This window comes from Salmo trutta, chromosome 31 (genome assembly GCF_901001165.1).
Source record: "Salmo trutta chromosome 31, fSalTru1.1, whole genome shotgun sequence".
NCBI classification, from domain to species: domain Eukaryota; kingdom Metazoa; phylum Chordata; class Actinopteri; order Salmoniformes; family Salmonidae; genus Salmo; species Salmo trutta.
In genome coordinates this window covers 3,997,708-4,022,061 of record NC_042987.1, presented here as the reverse complement: position 1 = coordinate 4,022,061, position 24,354 = coordinate 3,997,708, and the positions used below count along the sequence as shown (strand labels likewise).

The 24,354-nt window shown below is 40.1% G+C and overlaps 1 long non-coding RNA gene across 3 annotated transcripts in view; it reads right to left on the bottom strand.

Annotated features, from left to right (window-relative positions):
* LOC115169366 (uncharacterized) overlaps positions 1-22,464 on the bottom strand; it is a 47,686-nt gene extending 25,222 nt beyond the window's left edge. The window contains exons 1-3 of one of the 3 annotated variants that reach the window (XR_003870854.1): positions 22,304-22,464; positions 21,960-21,982; positions 5,154-5,299 (exon numbers count right to left, since the gene is read on the bottom strand). This is a non-coding gene — a long non-coding RNA (uncharacterized LOC115169366). Of the gene's footprint in view, positions 1-5,153; positions 5,300-12,262; positions 12,497-16,682; positions 17,083-21,959; positions 21,983-22,303 lie in introns of those variants that run through there. The other 2 variants (XR_003870853.1, XR_003870852.1) reach the window with 2 other exon arrangements.
* Between the last annotated feature and the right edge of the window lie 1,890 nt (positions 22,465-24,354).

Below are 24,354 nucleotides of genomic sequence, written 5' to 3'. Positions count from 1 at the left end.
GGGAGAAAAATGTGTGCGACACCGCTCTGGGCGTCGATGCCACTACAAGGATCAGTACACAGAAAGTCACCATTTCTGCCATCTTTATCACGGCCCAGCTCAAACAATGAAATCATGGTAGAATATTTGTGGACTGTATGAATCTGTCAATCCTATTAGGCATCTTTTAAAACATAAAACATTTGAACATGTTACAAATCATGATTAACTAAATGAAATGTGCTCTGATATAAGAGTGAGTACGAAGAGGCAGCAACACCCTCGACACTGCAAAAATGCTCTCTCCCTCTTGCTTATATCACTATTGTTATCATAGAGCCTAGCCCAGCGATAGAATTCTTCCATGAATCAAAGATGGTATTTAGTATTGTGTTTATAGCTGAATACTAAAATGTCCCCCTTCCCTCTCGCACCCATGCCCCCAATATTTGGACAGGGATTGAAGGTCACACTGAGAGTCCGCCTTCAAGACATTCCGCCAATGTTGCCATGTCTTCCACCAACACACACACATATACAGTATACACACACACACACACACACACACACACACACACACACACACACACACACACACACACACACACATAAACTGACCCCCCCCTTCACTCCTTGTTTAAATTCGCTGTCTTTTGTGTTTCCCCAAACCACATTCTCTCTCTCTCTGTGTGTGTGTGTGTGTGTGTATATGTGTGTGTATATGTGTGTGTGTGTGTGTGTGTGTGTGTGTGTGTGTGTGTGTGTGTGTGTGTGTGTGTGTGTGTGTGTGTGTGTGTGTGTGTGTGTGTGTGTGTGTGTGTGTGTGTGTGTCTGTGTGTGTGTATGTGTGTGTGTGTGTGTGTGTGTGTGTGTGTGTGTGTGTGTGTGTGTGTGTGTGTGTGTGTGTGTGTGTGTGTGTGTGTGTGTGTGTGTGTCACAACCAAGCTCACGGCTATGGGTCCCAGATCTAGCACAAGGCCAAGTTTGTCTGCAGGGGGTGAGAATGGACACCACAGCATACAACGGCTATCATCATAACAGAAATAAACTATCTCTCTGTAGTGCATCATAACATACTGTACCTAATAATAACTCAACAATTGAAAAATGTGTCTAAATAAATATATATATATATGTGCATTACAAATGCATCATATAACAATATTTAAAACCAGAGACAGTACTGTACAGTACTGTGCAGCTAAAATAAAAAAGAATCCACATTTACAGTGTTTTTGTTCTTCCAAGATAGTAAATTCAAGTTAAAATTAGGAATGATTTGTCTCCCCTTCGAACCCAGTGGCCCTAAGTGAGCTGCAGTGTGTCCTGGGAGAATGGCAGGTGTCTCCATATCAGAGTGCCTCTCAGACAGCTCGTTAATTTGCACAACTTTCATACATACATTTTTTTCTCTCTCTCTCTCTGTGTGTGTGTGTGTGTGTGTGTGTGTGTGTGTGTGTGTGTGTGTGTGTGTGTGTGTGTGTGTGTATATATTAGCGATGGGACTTGACCCTAGCGAGCTGAACTACTGTTTTGCGTCTTGCTGGGCGTGGGAAAAAGACGAGACCCCTTTTCACAGCTGCTCTGGTGGATGGGCTGTACCAATGGGGCCCCTGCCACTACCCCCCCCCCCCCCCCCCCGCCCCCCTGTCCCCCCGTCTGTCTTCCCTCTCCCTCCCTCTCTACCATTCAGTCTGCAGCCTGCTGCCTTTCAAAAGCTGCTACAAATCCCCCTCCCTCCACCCTCCTACCCCCACACACTCTTCCTTTCGCTTCATAAATACATCTCATTATTCCAGTCCTAGCTTGCATAGAGATTCCAAAGAGCTCTCTCTTTCTTTCTCTCTCTCTCTCTCTCGCGCTTTTTCTCCCTCTCCCCCAATCTGTCTCTCTCCTCAACCACACCTCACATGTGCAAATTTGACTCGCAGGCCATTGTATCGCTTTCCCTAGAATATTGTTTCTCTGTCATTTCACTCAAACACATAACTTGTTGTGAGACAATTTGTTAATTTTCAGAATATATTTTGTTGCGGTTGAAATTTGGAAAAAGACGAAAAATTTGCTAAAGGTGTGCACGTTTTTCTGAAACGTATTAATGCACTAACTACACTAGTGCTCCTCTCATGACAAACACACACACACACCACCATACACCCTCCATTCGCCTCATTAATCTGCTGATATTTATCTCCCATCAGACTGCGTAATGCTCAGGGCATAATTTACATTTACTTTTGAGAACAGCAGCAGAGAGCAGTCCTTGTACACAGTAATACGAAAGCTAGAGAAAATCTTGGCAAAGTCAAAGACCGCTCTCGCCAAATTCAAACGAGCTAGCTTCCAATTGAGTGCCCCAAGGTCAGAAGCCATGATGATTTGACCTTGGGCCTGGTCTTGTTGCTCAGGTACTATTTGTTATTTCTTCAAGCACATCTTTACATATTTGAAAAGAACTGAAGCCTGATGGCTTAACGAGCTTTATGCCCACCGACCAACTGTAATAATAGGGGAAATGCTATACTATTTCTGATAAATTTGTTAATGTAGGTCTACTCTGATAAACACATCAACAACAACACTGTCATATTCTGAAAATGCCACCGAAGAATTAAACGTGTACTAGAAATGATGACTATTCCTTAACAAGTGAACAAAATATGAACAAATCAGGGTTATATGAATAGAAAAAGGAACAGAGGAAGAATGAGAAAAAGAGGACAGTATGAGGGGTTCTGAGGGGGGAGGATTAGGGGTGAAATGGAGAGAGCCACCTGAACAGCCTTTCCACATGAGCAGTCCCAAACCCAGGGTGAGCCCCTGTCACCCTACTCACTTAAAGGGATAAGGCACTGCAGCACAGGCTCTAAAATATGAATCACACACCCAACTCCCCTGCACCAGCCATAGCAAGCCACCTGACAAATTGGATCAGAGTATTTAAAAAGGATAAAAAGAAGTGTGTGGATTTCTGTGTGTGTGTGTGTGTGTGTGTGTGTGTGTGTGTGTGCGTGCGTGTGCGCGTGCGTGTGCGTGTGCGTGTGAGAGAGAGAGAGAGAGAGAGAGAGAGAGAGGGAGGGAGTGAGAGAGCGAGATTCGAGGAGTTTGAGGAACAGTCACTGTTGAACCTACTCCTGCAGCCTTCAAATTATAACTCAAATATCAGACAGCAAAATACTGGTACATTTGGGGTGGACAGCAAATACTCTATAGGCCTATATTAATTCCTGAGAATGTCTTTATTTTAACCATGTAAATAGTATTTTCCCATGAACTTCATCTCTGAATGTTTTGAAATGAAATCTTAAATAAAATAAATATAAAATATTTAAGTACCTTTAAAATTATATTATTATTATATACTGTGTGTGGAAAGCTACCATACTGCCAAATAGTGGTATAAAGTATCTATCCATCACCTTTGTCCTCAAAACAAACATACACACACACACTCACATGCCCTTACTAGCTCCCCACAAACACTCCCCCCATCCACACACACAGCTTTGTGTTCTTACATAGCCTCTTCCCAAAACACAAGATGACATATTAACTGAGACAACTATACGACCACTAGTTAAACAAGCTTATCTCAATAACGAAATGGACTAACTTTGACTCCATTTCTGCACAATCGAAAGATATTCTGTAGCAGAACAAGACACTGGCATGACCAATGACTTGACCAGTGATTGCATTAGCTAGTAGCTACACCACAGTACCTAATGTACAAGCAAGAGCTTCATGTGCATAGCTCACAGACATCTCAATCAAAGTATATAGGCCTACTCTTAGGGCCAACGTTTTAAGTATTTGCACCTGCGCAAAGTCTGCACCTGTTCTTTCACACCATGAAAATAACACCTTAATATTATGCACCAAAATAGGAAGACCAAAAGGTAACTTGGGCAGGATCTCACCGGAGCTGAATACCAGCACATCAAATGTTCTACTGCTTGAGTTCCTGTTCCTTTTATAGGATATTAGCTCATAAGTATTGTGGCGCTCCTGCACCTAAATATACTGAACAAAAATATAAACGCAACATGCAACAATTTCAAAGAGTTATTGTTTTAGTGAGTTATAGTTCATATTAGAAAATCAGCCAATAAAAATAAATTAATTAGGCCTAATCTATGGATTTTAAAAGTAGGGGCGTGGATCAGAAAAAACACCATTTGCCTCATGCAGCGCGTCACATCTCCTTCGCATAGATTGATCAGGCTGTTGATTGTGGCATGTGGAATGTTGTCCCGCTCTTCTTCAATGGCTGTGCGAAGTTGCTGGATATTGGCAATACAGAGCATCCCACACATGCTCAATGGGTGACATGTCTGGTGAGTATGCAGGCCATGGAAGAACTGGGACATTTTCAGCTCCCAGGAATTGTGTACAGATCCTTGCGACATGGAGTCCTGCATTATCATGCTGAAACATGAGGTGATGGTGGCGGATGAATGGCACGACAATGGGCCTCAGGATCTCGTCACGGTATCTCTGTGCATTCAAATTGCCATCGATAAAATGCACTTGTGTTCGTTGCCTGTAGTTTATGCCTGCCCATACCATCATTTTACCGCCACCATGGGATACTGTTCACAAGGTTGACGTCAGCAGACCGCTCGCCCACACGACGCCATACATGTGGTCTGCGCTTGTGAGGCCGGTTGGACGTACTGCCAAAGTTGAAGGCATCTTATGGGAAAGAAATTAATATTAAATTCTCTGGCAACAGCTCTGGTGGACATTCCTGCAGTCAGCATGCCAATTGCACTCTCCCTAAAAAAAATGACATCTGTGGCATTGTGTTGTGTGACAAAACTGCACATTTTATTGTCCCCAGCACAAGGTGCACCTGTGTAATGATCATGCTGCTTAATCAGCTTCTTGATATGCCACACCTGTCAGGTGGAGGAATTATCTTGGCAAATGAGAAATGCTCACAAACAGGGATGTAAACAGATTTGTGCACAACATTTTAAAGAAATACGCGTTTAGTGAGTATAAAACATTACTGAGATCTTTTATTTCAGCTCATGAAACATAGGACCAATACTTTACATGTTGCGTTTATATTTTTGTTCAGTGTATCAACAGTACCGGCACCTATTTCAGTCAAAGTCAAGCACTGAAATTATGACATATTTTATGTTTTTATCTATAGTATTGCTTACCTGTGAATTGATGATTGTTCCTTGTAGGTTGTACTTGGGCCCTCTTCCCAGTCCCTGGTCTCTGAGACCCCCAAGTAACATGACCCACCATATTGTTTCCTGACAGGGTTGCACCTTCCAGTATGTACACTCATTTTTACTTCTTCCTGAAATAAAACATTATTGAGATTATTAGCCATTAAGCATATGGGGTGGCAGGTAGCCTAGTGGTTAGAGCGTTGGACTAGTAACCAGCAGGTAGCCTAGTGGTTAGAGCGTTGGACTAGTAACCAGCAGGTAGCCTAGTGGTTAGAGTGTTGGACTAGTAACCAGCAGGTAGCCTAGTGGTTAGAGCGTTGGACTAGTAACCAGCAGGTAGCCTAGTGGTTAGAGCGTTAGACTAGTAACCAGCAGGTAGCCTAGTGGTTAGAGTGTTGGACTAGTAACCAGCAGGTAGCCTAGTGGTTAGAGCGTTGGACTAGTAACCAGCAGGTAGCCTAGTGGTTAGAGCGTTGGACTAGTAACCAGCAGGTAGCCTAGTGGTTAGAGCGTTGGACTAGTAACCAGCAGGTAGCCTAGTGGTTAGAGCGTTGGACTAGTAACCAGCAGGTAGCCTAGTGGTTAGAGCGTTGGACTAGTAACTGAAAGGTTGCAAGATCAAATCCCTGAGCTGACAAGGTACAAATCTGTCATTCTGCCCCTGAACAAGGCAGTTAACCCACTGTTCCTAGGCTGTCATTGAAAATAAGAATTTGTTCTTAACTGACTTGCCTAGTTAAATAAAGGTTAAAATATATATATATGAAGGATAGGGGAGGATTTGGATACAACAAGCATATGTAGGACTGAATAAATAAAATCATGTCAATTATGTTGAATATTCACCTTAAAAATCATGTATTCTATCAGTATAAAACACTTCATGGATCAGCCTATGCAATACATCTGAAATATGGAGAGAATCTCACAAATATCTTCATGGATCAGCCTATGCAATACATCTGAAATATGGAGAGAATCTCACAAATATCAGCCATGTTAAGCTATGCTAACGGAAACCCATAGCATGCAGTCAGTATTGTAAATAAAAGATTATTCCATGATCATTTTAAGAAATGTATGTATATAGGTCTTAATGAATAATAGGGTCAAATCTGAACCACACAGTTTGAAACACTCCTGCATAAAATTTAGCCAACTCACATGTGTCGAAGCTAGTTGCTAAGATACTGTACCAAGCTTAAATTCAGATCATAATTCTGATAGTTTTCCACCAAATGGGCCCTGATTGTTAAATTGCATTTAAGTAGACCTAATGTAGCTTTTCTTGTGTATGTGTTCCATTTCTGAGGAACACATACACAGACTGAGGAAGAGTCAGTGTAGATCAGTCTTAATCCTCCATACATCGCCCAACGAGACTCCTGCTCTACTTCCTACATTCTCATTTCAATTCTACACCTAACATTCAACTACCCAGTAGCATATCTTATGTGGAGGATGTTCCTCATCCTCCAGATATAATATGGGTTATGATAGATCAGCCAAAGATAGATCATTATGATCATTCTAAGATTCAAATAAATAGACAAACTATTCTGTACTGTGCTTCTTTGTTCTATTCTGTTCAGAAACTGTTGTATCATCTCCTCAGAATGACAGTACTCAAACTGAGAGAGTTTTCTGCCAATTTCACTTTGCACTTGGACTTGAATACTGAATGGTTTTGTTTGAAATGGCACACTATGCACTGTATAGTATACTACTTTTGACCAGGGCCCATATGGCTCTGGTCAAAATAGTACACTATATTGCATTGGGTGCAATTTCAGATGCAGCTAGGGCTTAATAATTCTGGTAACTTCAATAAATTCCATGGCTTTTTTTGTATTTTTTTATTTCACCTTTATTTAACCCGGTAGGCTAGTTCTCATTTGCAACTGCGACCTGGCCAAGGTGAAGCAAAGCAGTTCGACACATACAACAACACAGAGTTACACATGGAATAAACAAACATACAATCAATAATACAGTTGAAAAAGTCTATATACAGTGAGTGCAAATGAGGTAGGATAAGAGAGGTAAGGCAATAAATAGGCCATGGTGGCGAAGTAATTACAATATAGCATTTAAACACTGGAATGGTAGATGTGCAGAATATATATGTATATATATATGCATATATACATATGTATATATAAAGTGGGATATAGATATATGAATGTGCAAGTAGAGATATTGCGGTGCAAAGGAGCAAGATAACTAAATAAATACAGTATGGGGATGAGGTAGTTGGATGGGCTGTTTACAGATGGCCTATGTACAGGTGCAGTGATCTGTGAGCTGCTCTGACAGCTGGTGCTTATAGCTAGTGAGGGAGATATGAGTCTCCAGCTTCAGTGATTTTTGCAGTTCGTTCCAGTCATTGGCAGCAGAGAACTGGAAGGAAAGGCGGCCAAAGGAAGAATTGGCTTTGGGGGTGACCAGTGAAATATACCTGCTGGAGCGCGTGCTATGGGTGGGTGCTGCTATGGTGACCAGTGAACTGAGATAAAGCGGGGCTTTACCTAGCAGAGACTTGTAGATGACCTGGAGCCAGTGGGTTTGGCGACGAGTATGAAGCAAGGGCCAGCCAACGAGAGCATACAGGTCGCAGTGGTGGATAGTATATGGGGCTTTGGTGACAAAATGGATGCCACTGTGATAGACTGCATCCAATTTGTTGAGTTGAGTAGCTTTAACGAAATGCCAACCAGGATTTCTGGAAGACCAGGAAATGTATTGAAAGTTCTGGGAATTTTGCAACCCTAGACGAAGCCTTTGTTTATGTGCAATCAATGTCTACTTCAAGAACTTCAACACCTCCAGCAGTATGCTGTCACCAGTTATGTGTTCAGTGTTGGTGAATATTGAGCAGGAAGAAAACACTATAGGCTACATAACATGTTGAGAATCTGTCACTGACCAGCTATATACATTAATTTCACTACTTCTCCACTCAAGGGCAACACAAACCTGGTACTGAGTTCAAAATAGTATTTTGCAACTGAAGAGGGGATATATCTCCATCTTTCATACAGTACAAAGTAGCCAGTATACACCCTGTACTTCTTGTGGAGAGAGTGATTTGCATGCATCCTGTGCCTACAGTAAACAGTACAGGAACTACCCAGCTACAACATGTCAACGTTCAACCTCACATCTGGTTTGTGTGCATTCAAAATAACCCTCCTCATCACCCTACACAGAGGCCAGGCCTGTGTCTCTCTCTCCTGAAAACATGTTGGGCGAATTCGGAAAGAATGGGATATCATATAAACTGGGACACCTTAATCCTGACGTGTTCATTTCTTGGTCTGACTAGAGGAAATCAAAAGGACTGTTAGTAAAGCCGTCACAGAGATTTCACATGCTCAAAATCACATCACTTCATTGGTGTGACATCATAGAGCGGGGCGGAGCAAGCTTCAAGCACTTGGTAAGATCAGGGACATAGCTCTTTATGGTTGTGATGTCAAGGTTATAAAATGGTCATAAACAATGCACTGGGCAGAATTGTCATGTAAATATGCATAGGGTGTACTGGTGCATCAAAATACATTTAAAAAAAGTTGCCAATATTTTGTTTCAGTTTTGTAATTCAGTCTTTTTGTTGTTGTCCCGCTTTACCGACCATAGCTAGCTAAAGTAGGACAGCATGTAGTAGCTAAAGTAGGACAGCATGGAGTAGCTAAAGTAGGACAGCATGTAGTAGCTAAAGTAGGACAGCATGTAGTAGCTAAAGTAGGACAGCATGTAGTAACTAAAGTGGGACAGCAAGTAGTAGCTAAAGTGGGACAGCATGTAGTAGCTAAAGTAGCACAGCATGTAGTAGCTAAAGTAGGACAGCATGTAGTAGCTAAAGTAGGACAGCATGTAGTAACTAAAGTGGGACAGCATGTAGTAGCTAAAGTAGGACAGCATGTAGTAGCTAAAGTAGGACAGCATGTAGTAGCTAAAGTAGGACAGCATGTAGTAACTAAAGTGGGACAGTATGTAGTAGCTAAAGTAGGACAGCATGTAGTAGCTAAAGTAGGACAGCATGTAGTAGCTAAAGTAGGACAGCATGTAGTAACTAAAGTGGGACAGCATGTAGTAGCTAAAGTAGGACAGCATGTAGTAGCTAAAGTAGAACAGCATGTAGTAGCTAAAGTAGGACAGCATGTAGTAACTAAAGTGGGACAGCATGTAGTAGCTAAAGTAGCACAGCATGTAGTAGCTAAAGTAGGACAGCATGTAGTAGCTAAAGTGGGACAGTATGTAGTAGCTAAAGTAGGACAGCATGTAGTAGCTAAAGTAGGACAGCATAGTAGTAGCTAAAGTGGGACAGCATGTAGTAGCTAAAGTAGGACAGCATGTAGTAGCTAAAGTAGGACAGCATGTAGTAACTAAAGTAGGACAGCATGTAGTAGCTAAAGTAGGACAGCATGTAGTAGCTAAAGTGGGACAGCATGTAGTAGCTAAAGTGGGACAGCATGTAGTAGCTAAAGTAGGACAGCATGTAGTAGCTAAAGTGGGACAGCATGTAGTAGCTAAAGTAGAACAGCATGTAGTAGCTAAAGTGGGACAGTCTTAGGGTTTTCCAATGGGGGAAAGAGATCCAGTTTACATTAGGGACTCCCTGTACGTAGGCTTTGGGCCTGGTTGCGTAAAACATCTTAAGCGTTTCCCTTAAGGGTTTACCTTAAGGAATAATGTTCCCTAAGGGAATTGTTTAAGGGTGTTGCATTGAACCCCTAAAATATTTCCTTAGGTAAGGGCATACATAGGGGATTTTGTGGTAGTTTGAAGGCATGTATGGAAGAAAGAGTATCTGGTTACCATGGAGATGGCCTGATTCATTGACTAAATGTCTCCTCAAAGAGATCCCTTTCATTTTGTGAGATAGAACTTCTTCAATCAAGAAAGGATAACCAAATTGCTTCAGAAGATAATAAACCAAGTTTCTTGTAGTTATTTCTTTCTGAACTTGTTAATATGACTTTCTTAAACGTCAAGCTATCATACAGAGTAGCTATTGCTAGCCAGCTAGCTGTGTAGCCATGGATTGTGCACCTTCCATTGTTTAGCTAAGTAGCTACACACAGTGGCTGCTTGATGTTTTCCTTTTGTAACCAGAGCAGATGAAAGCAACATTCACCTCCACAGATGCTGTTTACATTGATATCCATACTGAATGATGCAGTTAGGGGACCTCATGGGCCCCCTTTACTATTTCACTTAATTTAAGGGAGAAATTCACCATTTAATGTTTTGTGCAACTGACTTAAAGTTAAGGAAACTTTAAGTGAAAAGATAAGGGGAAAATGTACTAAAGGTGTTTTATGCAACCGACCCCTGGTTCTTGTAGTACTATATCCAGTAAAATGTTTTATTGTAGTATTGTTATTAGTAGTGTTATTTGAGTGAATTCAGAAAAAGTGGGACACCTTTTGGATTTCCATCATCTGTAACCCACTTTAGACATCTAGCTCAACACATGATACATTTCTAACTCACCCTACAGTAGGCTGCTATAGCCAACATTCATCTGTCACTCATTTCTTGACAGACATGAAGACTATTGTTACTGCTATAATACACAAAATGCAATTGTAATATTCCATGACTGTTCTTAAAAAGATTAGGTAGCATAGGGAGTAAGCTATGCAACTTATTTTTTCCCATGTCCCCCCCCCCATCATAGCCTACTTTTTGGCCCAAAATACAGGTAGGCTATAGAAGGAAGATACATATATTGGTTTGAATATCAAGATTATTTTAAATATATTTAAACCCACTACTGAGGCTATACATTCCATAGAGAAATCTTATATCGCTGCTTCCAGAACCACGTGATACCTCGGAATTGACCAATCGGATGAAATGTGTGTTTTAACTATTTCTTCTTTTTCTCCAGATCTAACAGCAATAATACTATCATAAAAACGGTGTATCAAGTCATTTCTATATAGGCCTACCTCATTGACCTTTCCGCTTATAAAGTAACTGAATGACCATTCAAATATTTACATTAGGCCCTTCATCACGATCCTTGAGCGTTCGCTTCCCATTGACAGCGCATCCAGCGTATAGCTCGTATTGAAGATACATCAGGTTAAACTGATTCCTTTATATAATTTCACACCTATTTGAATGCACAACATTCAACGCTGTTTTTCCTATTTTAGCAGGCAGGAATCGACTTGTCTCCCCGCGTCGGCATAGGCTTGCGCAGCATCCAGCGCCCGCGTATACCTTCTCCCCGCCCTGGCATAGTCACCTCGCCGCAGCCCCGGCTTCTGAAGTCCTTGGAATTAGTTTATACTTTCGGTTCTCTAGCTTTATGAAATTATAACTCATACAGCTAGATAACCAAAGACACAAACTAACCCGTCCTCGCTTAAAGGGTCCGCTGCGTAGACGGAGCCGCTGTTCGTGGTCACATGGATGGAGCAAGAGACTCGAGAGGCTCCCCCTCACCACCAACACACCGTATAGCGCCATAGACCACAACGCTGGGTTCCCAGCATATGTACGCATGCCATTTATATATTTATTTGTGTATTTATGTAGATATGTTATGGAATTTTCTCTACGTAGCCGACACACACACACACACACACACACACACACACACACACGCACTCGAACACACAGTCTGGTTATCGATCAAATTCAAAGACTTGAATCTTAAAAATATCACACATTTTTCAAACAATAAAATAGAGTATCCTTTAGACTGGCTTAACCTTTTAGATAAAGTACATAGGCTTAACTCCAAACTATTGGATAGGCTATGCATGCACTGGATAACCTACATTGCAGAATAACAGCCTAATTGCCTCCAATCCCCTGAAACGAACATGTTTAGGATGTTGGTATTGCTAATATTGACAAGAAAGCGAGAAAATGCCGAGGGTATACGAAAAGCTGCGTACCCAAAACCAGCAATAGGCAAAATGAACTTCTATGGGCAATCTCCGCTCATTCTCAAAATGCCATTTCACACAAGGCCTAATACAGTTCAGAATATTATCTATAGCCTATAACCTACTTTGACAATACGATAAAAAATAATACACATCTTAAAATAAAGACAGCATACTCACAGATGTACCAGTACAGTTCTTAGTTTCCGTTCATTCTCTTTCCAATGTCTAAAATGTGTTTTTAGTTAGAATGTGTAGATAGCCTATAAGGCAAATCAAAGTTTCAGTGTCAAGTTGAAGAAAGTAGACTATATGAGAATAGACCAAGGCATATATCCACAGGCTACAGAACGGTGTCTCCACCCTGACACACAGGCTACAACTGACGAGCATGAGAGAGCTCACACTATGCTCGGTGGTTAACTCCCCAGCGCTCCCAGCCTACCAATCCCATACCGCCCTGACAACCACACACACACACACACACACACACACACACACACACACACACACACACACACACACACACACACACACACACACACACACACACACACACACACACACACACACACACACACACACTCACACACACTCACACGCACACGCACACGCACCCGCACACTCACACACACTCACACTCACACTCACATTCACACTCACACTCACTCTCACACTCACACTCTCACACACACACACAGTAAAATGTAAATAGCCACCTCATGGTGCATTCCACTATGTAAATTCATTATTGTGGTGTAGTCGTATAATTGAAAGAGCCTATTATATTCTCCACAAGCGTATATAAAATTGATAGACACCTAACACACTCTCAGAATAGGCAAGTCAACCAGCAAGCCAAGGCTTATACAACCCTGACATTTACAACAAGAGCATATGGATGGCAATCGGGGATATTGAGCATTAGCTTGAGAATCCCATGCAACACTGCTAGTTTGTCAGAATGGTTTCACACCTTTACAGCTGCGGTTGACATAGGCTAAATAGGCCTATACATACCTATAGAAAATGCTCAGTGGTCTATCTTGGAAATATGCGCTGAATGAAATACATAAAACCAGGCATAGAAGCTTTATCAAAGATTTAAAATTCAAAACACACAATTGAAGAAGATAGTGTTTCAATAACGTATACACGACACCATGAAGTGCAATTTCAAAGTGGTTTTGGGGATGCCTGTGCCACCCACCGTTACGACAGTGGCCTATTTCCAGTAGAAAATAGGCCACTTTCTACTGAAAATAGGCCACTGTCGTAACGGTGGGTGGCACAGGCATCCCCAAAACCACTTAATGAAATTGCACTTCATGGTGTCGTGTATACGTTTTTACCGGGCAAAAATACAAATGTCTTTCTTAGATAATATATTTTTCAATCACTTAAATTGGCCTGCATGTGGTCTCCAATATTGTATTTTCAATACAAACGAATAGCCTACTATTTCGATGTATGCACCCCATATATTTTAACATAGTAATCACAGTTTGGTAAAATATTAAATGTTTTACAAGATTAAAGGCATGAAAATAATCAGGGGAAGTCAAGTGGAAAATATGATAGACACGTCACAACTGTGAAAATTCCTAAATTACACTGTCCAAAATACAACAAATACATAGGCTACTCACGAAACAAGGGCTACGTTTAACCAAAATTCTTGTTATTTTTAACATTTCAATTGTGAGTTTTTCTGAGGTATAGGCCTATCTACGAATTATAATAAGACAGAAAGAGACAGTGTTTGGTTTGGGCTTTAACGTCAACTTCATATTGTCTTTGAAAAAGACGCTAAGGCATAAGTAGCCTACGTTATTGAACAAAATACCCAAAAATATGTAGGCCTATTCAAAGTAAAAAGAATGCTGTAAAAACGGAGCAATGTTTTTAGGCATAGGCTACTTATAGAACTGCAGAACATCTCTTTCATGTATGCATATTCCAAACCTGTGCTTCAAAGATTCTATCCAATTAGCCTACTTGCGAAAACTTCCAAATATTCATTTCTGAGCTTCTCGTCTTCAGAGAGATCCAGCTAACAAGCTCTTGCTAATTCATGCCTCACATAAGCAGCAGTGAATTGGGTCAACTAGCTAGCTGGCTGGCCTACATTCTCTCTCACCTGTTGATCTCAAGCAGCTAGTAATGTTCGTCACAGGTGCTCCTTCACTTTTCTCACTATAGGCATGCGAATGGGATTTTCATCCACATTATTCCCACCCTAGGATCCCCTAATTCAATGCCATCAATTTGTCATTTTACACCATGACTACTTGTTATAGGAAGGTGTGCATTAACTCAAATATTCACTCTACATGAATGATTACCTGAACATCCTTTCTCTCCCTACACATTATCGAACCACAGCCAAAAGCACATTTCATTACACCAACATATACATTAGTAGCACTATGTTCATCTACATGAAAGCACCAGGAGGCCCTCACTGAAAAGCTTTGCAAAAGCAATGACTTAGAAATGGCCTCTAACTCATTTCGTTAAAGCAGATGAATTGACCTCATTCTTAGCCTCTACTCGGGCTCTCTGTCCACTGTGCAATACAGCTAGACCCATTCTATATACTTCCTCTGCAGTGCTTGCTGTAGGCATACTGCTTATAGTGTATTCAGTCCGGATGTACCTCGCTATCAAGCGTGTTAGGGCGGACATTTTAGCCTAGAAAGAGATCATGAGATTGCATGAAAATGAACAACCGACATCTTTTGATAAAGGGAACTGTCCGACGTACTGAAACGAGGCAGAAGAGAAACTCACTGTACTCATATACCCTCTAGCGCACGCGTGTGTGTGTGTGTGTGTGCTCTACGATGCATGCAAAACTACCAATAGAGAAGAGGGAGATTGAAACAGAACGAAATATACATGCTTGATTCAGATAGCGCACCTGATTATTGCACACGAGTCAAATCGTTATAACGGAGATACACCTTGGGAGGCAGGTATACTGATGTGGAGTACACGTTTTGTATAGGGTCAGAATAATTATATAGAAACGGGACTGCATCCTAAGGAATTCAAATAAAGGCATGGTATGGCTATAATCGAGGGCTATCCTGCATGGGTTGTATAACATGAGAAAGGTTGCTTGTCAATGTCTGACATGCGTAGCTCCAATCAGCATTCATCATATGCTTTGGCCTACTAAAATTCAGGGAAGACAAAGTACTTGTAACCACGTGAAGACAAAATTAGAATAACAGAGTATCACCCTATCACAAGACATCCGGTGATGGGAGCATATCAGCATGCAGCAATTTGATGAGTTGAGATCATCGTATCGAATTTTGATTGGATGAGCAAAGCCTGCAGCCCACTGAGCATGCGCTTTACTGTAACGCATAAGTGAGATTACCAGCACCAGCCTCTGAGCATGAGCATAAATATGAGAGCTCAAAGAATCAGTACGAGAGCTCAAGGTCTACTAAATTACGTAAACACAAATAATACAAAATCACTATATAAGCATAAAGCTAAATATGCATAGGCCTACTCTTTGTTGATCTACATAGAATTGAGCATGTATATGGGGAAAACATGTATTCATTTTCTTAATTTCTATCCTCCAAATTCAAAATTTCACAAAACACAAGTTTATATATGGCAAATTGCATTCTATTTGTCAATAAAGAATTTGATATTCACGCATAGGCTAATGCCATACTGTAGCCTACAATACAAAAGCTAATGCCTGCACTATCCACACCTGTTGTCGCTAAACTACATAACTGGAAATAGCATTTAAATTCATTTGATTCATCCCATGCCACGTCATAAATGCGTTAAATTAAATTCAGATGCACATCTGCCTAACGCCGCGCTCAGAATAATCATAGGATATTAGCATAATAAATTCAACGATTATCAGCTAGGGAAATACAGTTTAACTTCCATATTCAAAATCAATCCCTGTTCATTTGAAATGAGTGAAAAAGTGACGAGACAATTTCAGGTTGAGAAATTACAATAACCTCATTCAAATTAGGGCTAGAAACAAGTGTGGAGGCCTAAATCAGTCTACAGGCCTACTCAAATCCTCCTTGGCATGGTGTGCATTGTATTGACAGCCTGCAGAGCCCTTGAAGATTTTCCCACTAACAAGTGACCGAGAAAAATGAGCCGAAATGAAAGAAGTCAACATCAAGTTCAATGACGAGCTGGAACACATTAGCATAACAATAACCTCTGGGAGACTCGAGGTCCCCGGAACAAGATGGTCTAGCGACAGCACGTCACTCCGTAGGCCCGAAACAATCCCCCAACTGAACTCTGTAGCCTACCTCCAAACTGCTATATGGGGTGGCCTTTCTCATCCTTATTAGTAAGTTACATTTAGTTTAGAGAGGTAGTAGTAGTAGGCCTATTGATCACAACAATAATCACAATAATAATAATAACACTTTCTGTTGCAAATAACAACTGGACATTTTAAAATATATATTGACCCAAAACTAACCAAATTATGCCAGATGAAATGCACGTAGAAATTCATCAATCACCAGGTGAACGAAACTCTTAGCCTAACAATCTAACAATATTACCATCAGAAAATAATCATACTTACAACAGGGCCTCTTTTGATAATCCAAAATACTGCCAGAGATCCTTTTTGATAATATAGGCCTATTACAAAAGTTTCTATAGCTCATCAATCTCATCAAGGACGTTTTTCCTACTAACATTTTCCTCAAAAATGGATTGCTTGTGCTTGAATGGCGAGAGAGAGAGAGACCCTATACATAGGGTTATTGTGCTATTGAGTCTAACACATTATTCTCCCCAGCCTAGATGAGAGAGAGCGGTTGGAAACGGTCGGTCCCCTCCTCTCACGCGTCAGTGGCGAACGTGGCCAGAAACCCAAACACTGGAGCTCCACTGTTTGGGCTTTTCACAACTGACGGCTTTTGTTCCTACTCTGCGTGATCGCCTATTCTCTGCGCCTCTCAAAATGTACGTTCCCTACCGTTTTTGTTCCACTAGACACAACCGACTAGAGCGTAGAGAGAGAGAGAGAGAGAGAGCGAGAGAGAGAGAGAGAGAGAGAGAGAGAGAGAGAGAGAGAGAGAGAGAGAGAGAGAGAGAGAGAGAGAGAGAGAGAGAGAGAGAGAGAGAGAGAGAGAGCAAAGGGTGCGTGAGGAAGACAGCGATAAAGAGGGAGAGTGCAGCAAACGAGATGGAGAGGGGAGAGGAGGGGATGGATGGATGGAGAGGGGGGAGGGAGGAGCAAGGCGACGTGTCACATTTGTCAAAAGATGACTGTTTGCAGAAATATGGAACAATACAAAGGATGTTGGTCTGAAAAGAATATCAGCACCTTCACATGCTCATATACCGGACCTAATTGCCTATGCCATAGCCTACCTTGCATTCACTACAAAACAGTTCCAATGATGTATTCTTTTGCTTTCCTTAGCTTCAAAATTATCCGTTAAGATGGGAATACACGCTTGCCGGTGCTGTTGTTTATTTCGATGTGATCCTCCTTGAACTCTGGCAGGATTTAGGGACGAGACAAGAAACGCCAGCACAGCGACGGTGTTGATGCTCAAGTTCAATGTTAGTGTGATAGTTACTGCCCGGTGATGACACTTCTGCCTCTCTGCCTTCTGTTGCACAGTGAGGTGATAGGTGCAGCGCTTGTCGCGGGAAATTAGAAAACAACTAAGCTATAAATGCGCCTTATGGTACACGCATGTTGAGGGGATGCTACCCGATGAGCTTACGTGTAGGGCATATACGAATTCTTCGGCCTTGCTTTATGGAATAATAATGCTCAGGGCCTATACTTCTACACACTCGGCTAGACTTCCTACTCCTACCTACTAGCCCTACCTGAGACTCTTTCTGGATATATTAGTGTTATTTAAGATGGTTCAATGTGGGATGGAAACAATAAACAAAGGCAGTTTAAATATAACGGGGCAAACGAGATGGACACACACACACACACACACACACACACAGCTATGAAACTAATAAGTACGGAAACAGTTTTATTCTAATTATTATTCGTATAGGCTTGTTACTCCTGTTAGAAAAAGGAAAAGTATAAACGGAATATAATGTTTCTGTACATATGCAGAATCTGATAGCAATAGCCTGTAGAAACTTTACGGACGAGAATGCAGCAGCTCATTATCTTCATCATTCAAGTTTTCAAGTACAAAATATGCAGCAATGTTGTTCTATTAATCAAACCAAATACTCCAGAATGTCTCTATTCCATCAGTGGGCCTGGGACTATTTCTTCCAAAGGCTACTCATCTGAGCCTATAGGCCTGCCGTAGTCTATTTATAGGTACAGTACATTTCAATAATAAGGTATTAATGTAGGGCTAACCGTCTATATAGCCAACAAACTACTGAATGAATGTATTCAACATAAAAGGCTTTGTGAGCATCTGTTATTACAATATGAACGTACAATATGAATGTATCTAAAATAATGGATTTTATGCTAACCCTAATCCAAAGAAATTAAATACAGAACCACCTATCTCTCGGAATGAATGGAGGAAACACGACAAGGTGTGACGTCATTGTCAAAGCTAACACATGGACGAAACACATACATCCATCGAACACATTTGATTTGCATGCATTTGCAATAATTATCTGATGTAAAGGGACACAGGAATGCATCACTATGAAACTGCATCGTAGTTTAGGCTACTTTACACGAATGATAGAAACAGCGACACTCTCTGGTGAGAGAGAACATGAACACTGTCGTCTGGATTGGACTACATTGTAGTTTCAACCGTAAATCTAAATGAATTTCCTCATCACAGTATAATACAGCATGTAAACTTGTCAGTTATTTTCGTTACACGAAAAAAACATGTTAAACAGCTAGTGTTAATGAGAGACGGATATATTGTGAATATTGGTGTGAGATACAGGCTAATGCCCCCTTCACACAAATCCTAATGTATCCTACTAGCCTGAAGTATATTACACACTGTATCATCCATGGAAATATTTCATTTGCTTGCTTGCCTTCTCATTTGGAAAACGAAAGATAAGCAGCTTACATATGGTACATTTGTCAGATTACATTTCAAACACACACCTTCAAAAACTGGGTGGAGCACGGTCACAGAAATCTAAATGCTGGGTGGAGCACGGTCACAGAAATCTAAATGCTGCATTTTCTCTGTTCCCTACTTTATTCAGTGCTTCATTCAGAGTCTTTAGTGAACACTACGCCTTTGTTATTAAGTAACGATGTAAGCAAGACAAAATGTCAAAATGTCACCACAAAATGTCACCAGAGTCATATAGATATTCGATTGTGTTGGCTGAAGATCGTTTTAAGTGTTAGATTAGCACCAACTGAATTGATCCTAAGGAAAACTAACATGTTTAAAGAAATGCCCCAACTCATTTGTGCAGATCATGCTGCAATTCAGTGGCAAATTAACAATACGTCTATAGAGTCAGCAGGAGCACAGCATCGTAGTGAGTTTACTTTCATTTCAATAGGCCGTTTAAATCCTCGGACCATATTAATAAGGATGATGTTTTGGTAACCTAATTTATAACAAAACTCGTTTAGTCTGAAACTTGCATCAAACGCTTCATTTTACATTTTAAATGGTAGGCTATTTCTTTTTGGAGAAATAGACCTATTTGTTACATGACTCACAAAGTAACTAACCAGAAGGCCTGTTGGTTTTTGTTGTAAATTAACAGTTTTAACAACGCATAAAAAAACATCCTGATGAAATAGAGACGATACGTTTTTTAAATGAAAGCTTTATGCTCTACAAGGTTATAACCCTTTAGATAAAGAGAAGGTAACAAAAACGGAGACGTGTCTTTTTTAAAGTGTATTTATATAAATGCATATCGAATAAAGTTAGAATTTATGTGATTTGATTTCAGAGTATAATTTACAGATGTGACACATTTTGGAAGTTCATAATACAGAAATGATATTTCACAAAGGGGAAGAAATACCACTTCCATTACGTTGCACAGGAGTGTGTTCTATGCATCAATGCTGTTCAAATAACGTAGCGCTTGTTTTGGGGGATTATGCCACTTGTATCATGACTAGTAATATGGAATAAATTGTATAGTTAGACTGTGAAGGTATTCTGTAGGTACATGACATGCGATCGTTTCAAAAAGACGTAAAAGATAAAAGGTCATAGCCTCGACAGAGTTAAATCTGCCTTTTCAAAAAATAACCACAGATTATATGATAAATTATATGTTCAAAATAAAAACTGACAGTATACCAGAAAATTCCACATTTATTACAATGGAGTTCAGTGATTTTGCAGTTCAACTGCAAAATGTAGTTTAAATGTGTCCAAAATAATTAGTTCACCGTAGAATAACTGCAAATTGTTAAACATGATCAATGCAGCTATTTTATTTAGTTATAAGAGTATGTATAATGTGTTTAAACATCATGATGTGAAGCCTTAAAACTGTTGTCTCTGACACCTTTACTCAACAAGATTAACAGGCTAGGCTACTGTAATCTCATTTTTTTCTATTGAGGTAGAATTGATCACAATACAAGTACAAGTGTACTTAAATAGTGTACAGAATTGAAATCTTGTACAGAGAGCTAATTGATTATTATGTCTATTTTGCATGTAATAATTTGATGTGGGAAAACAGTGAAAACAATGTAACAAAAACTATGATCTATCTAGAGACAAAAAGTGTAAAGATCAGAACTAGTCCTCCACAGCAAGTTCCTCTGTCTGACTGTATAATTTACCGCAATACATTTATTCTCTTGATGGATGATAAAATGTAGACCACCAAGTGAAGAGAGAAACTACACCATGTCTATTCAATAACATTCGTGGAGGGGGAGGGCCAAACACTTTTGATTTTCATTCTCTAAATCAGGGAATTCAGACCAGGGACAACAGGTGAGTGAAGTCTCTGGCCAATCACTGAAATGAATTGATTAGCTAACTGCCAGGAAGAAAATATAAACAGCAGTATTTTGGCTCCTGAGGGCATGTAGTAATTGAATAGCCCTGCACTACAATATGTAGTATCAAAATATCAAGACAGAGTTAGCCAAACTCTGTCTATGCTTCTGGTGGTCAACAAGTCCTGATGAATTCAAGTGAGCATGTCAGGGCCTTCAATTGGTGCACCCTTATTGGTAGTAACAGTAGGCCTCAACACAGCCTCAGTTTAGGGCCACATTCACTAGGCTACTGTAACCTACCTGTTATTAACCCAGCCAAGCTTACACCTGCTATTTTCAGAGGTGAATACAATACCTAGTAGAACTGAAATGTAAAAGTATTTTTAAGACAGGTTCTTGTTTAAGTATTGGTGCCAACTTTGCTGCAGGTGTAACACTAGTTAGCTGGCTGTATAATGTAGACTGGGCTACTGTTTATCAACAATGTTGACAGAAAAATGACTCAGTGAAGCTAGAGATTGCGTAATCTCAGTATGCTCATGATTATTTATATAACGTTTATATGCAGGTATTTTAGCACTGATTTACAAGCCAAAAAGAAAGTTTGATATGCAATTTTATGATAATGATATTGACATGATAATATTAATTTTAACGATCCTGATAAGAATTTCGACCACTGAATCGTGGACTAAATGTAGCAAGATATGTGTCAAACATTTTTTGGGAGCTAATTAACAGAGGTTTATGAAGTGTATAAGACAAATACATTATTGTCTACTTTACTGTATTTTGAAATGTATACATTGAATAATTGATGTGTTGAAGATGATTAACTAATAACAACCTAATGCAAAATATGGAATATGTTCCCCTGTTTAAAAAAATAAAAAATAACTACGTATATTGCAAAGAGTGAATGCTTGTTTTAATTACCTGATGTTACGCCTGAAAGTCATCTGCAAGGAAATAAGAAAATACGTTAACGACATTTTCTAAAAGAAGATGAATAGTCGAAACGAATTTCGTCCGAATAGGCCTAGCCTACTTTTGTAAAAGTTTTTAGGATACATGCAAGCCGAACGTCACAGTCTTACAAATCATAACGATGCTCTATAAAAGTTGTCAAACTGACTATGATAGGCTAATATTTAGCATAGGGCCTACTTGGATATTCATACAATATGTTTTATAAAATACATATCTCGTTTAACGTTTCACAAGTAGGCTTGGTCAAAATATTACGCCTCAAGTAAAAATGTCTGTAAAATAAACTTTACCCAAGGGCTTCTTCACGTTAGAGAGCTGTTAATTCCTCCCCTGCCTTGAGTGCGAGAGAGACTAGCTCCCCAGCATCTCTTGTCCCTTCATTTGAAGCGGGATGGATTGTATGATAATAAGAGTTGACACCAACTTGTGCATGATAAAAGGACGGGGCAAACTCGCGCATGCGTTCCCACGACGCACATTTCGACGGTCAAGTTCAAGCTCAAAGCTCAAGCATCCATTACAGGCGTGTCGCGCAGCTCATTATACAAGAAAAACGCGCTCTCTGTCGTGGGAGAGCTCTTTTGAGATTCAGGCATTGAGGAGCTCGTCATCGTGTCAGTCGTTGCGGATGTCTAAAATGATCAAACTAAAATAGCTTACATATGAAGTAGCCATAGACTAGCCTAGGCTGGAATTTGGAGAATATTTGTATTAGGCCTAGGCCTACTCTTACCATCATAAAACTGTAAGTATCCTAGGTTAAAGGCGTAGGCCATAACTTCACACAAGGAAGCCAATTTGGACTAGACGTATTACAAGACAATATGCCTATTTTGTGTAGAAAAATAGGATAATTGATTTCAGAAGTCATTTTCGTCACAAAGGAGACACTAGGACTAGACCTATACTCACCATCCGTATGGAAAATTAAATTAGTATTTTTGTAGCCTACAGAAATGAAATGGGCTCATCGAAAAAATAATTGGTTTTTACGAAAATTAACATGACGTCTACAAAAGCTGGCTCAAGGCAGATATCACAAATAATATGAGCCCATGGAAATCTATAGCCGCACTTTACTTTCTGAATGGCACCAAACTGGACTTGTACAGTATAGTCCATGAACGAGCTGAAGTTCAAAAATATTGGTTCACTTTTTAATATGAAAATGATGACTGAACTATTTGCTCCCGTGGGTAGAGTTGGGGCAGGTGAAAATCTATGGGCATGATCATTTCTAAGGCATATAGAAGAGCTCACATTTGTTGGTATTTTTTATGCTCATGATGATCCGCTGATTTGTTTTGGTACTGCAGAGATACAGTCCGCTAATTTGAAACCTGCAACGCACGGAATGGAAAGCTACGCTATACAGCCAACCAATGAGGACGGGGCAGTGGAGTTCACACTCGTCTGTGTTTAAACCATGTGCCAGGTGAAGGGAAGGTGTGATGGAGGGCAGGCTCATTGAACAGGGAAATAAGACTTTGATGAACTGACATGTAAATACTCAATGTGTGTCATGCGTATATTTTTCTCCTTTTACTGTAAAATCAACAAAAAAAAATCTAATCTGTAATAAACCATCATTAATCAGATTTTTGTGTTAGATTTATTAGGACATTTGCATGAACGATTATGATCAGCACTCTGCATCAGACGTTTATGCCCTGTATCCTTACATCTTCACCCAACCCTAACCCTATCCATAGTTTCCTCTCATTCTATTAATGAAGTCTCTGTTATTCTACCGTGAATTATTTTTCTCTTATCATGGATCACGTCTTCGGTGCCCAGGGAACAGTGGGTTAACTGCCTTGCTCAGGGGCAGAACGACAGATTTTTTTACCTTGTACGATGTCGATTAAGGCAGCCCCCCGCACCTCTCTGATTCAGAGGGGTTGGGTTAAATATGGAAGACACATTTCAGTTGACGGCATTCAGTTGTACAACTGACTAGGTATCCCCCTTTCCCCCCTTTCTCCACTCACAACCCCTCCTCTCAATTCATTCAGCCTCGACATTTATTCCATCCTAATAACTTCCAAAATGTTTATACTTTTTTATAATCCCATTGAGATAACGAACCCAACCAAGAAAAAAGCTACAGAATAAATTCCAGGACAATCATACATTCAGGACATAGAATAAAAAGATACATAATAGGTTTAGATTTTCCTTTAAATCCATCTGTCACATATTTCAAACCTATTTTATCCAATGAACTTCAGCCCTTTTCCCCAAAACCAAGTTCAGGTTTCGGTTTATTGCGCATTATTAAGCACATACGTAAAATGTAATTTCATACCAAAACAAATACCTACTATGGACCATACTTCAG